Consider the following 1,963-nt stretch of genomic DNA (forward strand, 5'->3'; position numbering starts at 1 on the left):
CTTTTGTCACTAATATCAGCACCCAATTGTTCTCAGGGATGATGGTTTGCCTCCTTAATTGAGATTCGTTTGGCTATTCTAAACTTAAATGTACATGTCTCTCGATTCTGGAAAACATGGATGACCTCTAATAGTCCTAGATTTGAGTCTGACTACAAATTGCTTGTTTGGAGTATGTCAACAGATTTTATTTTTCTGATCATGTTGTAGGTAGTCTGAAAGTGCTTTTAGTTGTTGGCTCTTTGCTTCTTGGTTTGTGATTCATGTTTACTTTATTTAACAATAAACATGTTATTTTACTAATGCCAATAAAATCAGCACCCAAATGCGATTTCTCAGTGATGAGGGTTTGTCTCCTTTGTTGAGATTCATTTGGCTTTCCTAAACTTGTATGTCTTTCATTTCTGGAAAACATGGATGACCCCTAATGGTCCTTATAGATTGGAGTCTGTGTACAAATTTCCTGTGGTGCATTGCATGTTTTTCCTTCGTATAAATTCGTGAATTGAAATGCTCACACCCTTTTGTTTTAATGTTTGGAAGATGTGAAACGCAGAAATCAATTATAGATTGAGTAGATGGAGAATTTTTTGAATCATCTACTCAGGCATTCTCAAATCATTTTGCATGCCTAGTTATGCAGATGGAAAAGCTAGAATCAAATATTAAGTTTGCCTTTTCACACTAGGCGCCTAATTATGCAGACGGAAAAAAAAAACTAGAATCAAATATGTGAGGTTGCCTTTTCATGCCACATACGTAGTTATGCGTATGGAAGAAAGCTCAACCAAATATGTAAGATCCCCTTTTCGTGCTACGTACTTATGCAGATGGAAGAAAGCTAGAATCAAATATGTAAAGCCCCCTCCATGATATATCATGTTTGATATCTTTAAAAACAATTCTGATCATTGATGTGAACTTGAGTTCATTGACAAGGAATGTGCTTGGTCAAGGATGCCTGCAGTTCTCTACGGTATTTTGAGTTTTTAGAATGTCTCTATTTCTAGTTAATGCTTCCGATTGATTTCCAGTGTCACTTTCCAAAGATTGTGTTGGGCTTTCTGCTTTAGCGCTAACTGAAGTATGTAATACATGCTGCTCATGTTGCCCTGACGTGTAAAGGCAAAAATCTTGTTAACTGTTGTTAGTTTCTGTTGAATTCGGGACAAGACATGGAGATAGGCTAGTTTTAGGCGTCATACTATTTATGATGAAAGCTACAACGGTAATATTTCCTTATGATATAAAATAAAAGTTGCAACTGCCTGCCTATGAGAGATCACATCAAATGAATAAATTGTAATTTAGGTTTCTTTTGCATGGGAAATATTATAAAAAGAAAAAATTGATAGTTCTCCGGATTGCATGTCTATCAAAAGCATTCGAGTATAACTTGATATTCCATTATCAATGTCGCACTATTTTCATTAGTATATTTATACTAAATCAATACATGTTTGAGAATTTCTTGTGCTCACCATTTGTAATTCTCAGTGAAGTAGCATGCCTTATGCATAAATAACTTTTCATCTTGTTTGATGAATCATTCATCACAGAAATGTTAAGTGAGATATGTAAGGCCTTCCCACCTAATCTGTAAGTGATTTTCAATAAATGATATCAGATTTCCATAATCCATAATTCTTTTTAGTTTGTTCCTCGTCTACAAGTCATTTTATGTCTCCTCTAGCTCTCTATTATCCTGATGATGGATCAGAGAGTGTGATCTGAAATGTTGATAGAAAAACTCACAGAGAGTCTAATCGAGAAACAGCTCTGATCAAGTATTCTTCAGTTTTCTACTGAGTGGACAATATTGCCTTAGGGTTGTGACCATTTCAATTCTCCAGTTTGTGTCATCTATGCCACACGAGCAACAAGATCTTAGCTTGGATTCCATTGAGTGTAGTAGTTTACATTACTTCACTTTGTATACAAGAAATATTTGGTCAAGAAACAA

The sequence above is a fragment of the Cryptomeria japonica genome, chromosome 2 (genome assembly GCF_030272615.1).
Source record: "Cryptomeria japonica chromosome 2, Sugi_1.0, whole genome shotgun sequence".
Taxonomy (NCBI): Eukaryota; Viridiplantae; Streptophyta; class Pinopsida; order Cupressales; family Cupressaceae; genus Cryptomeria; species Cryptomeria japonica.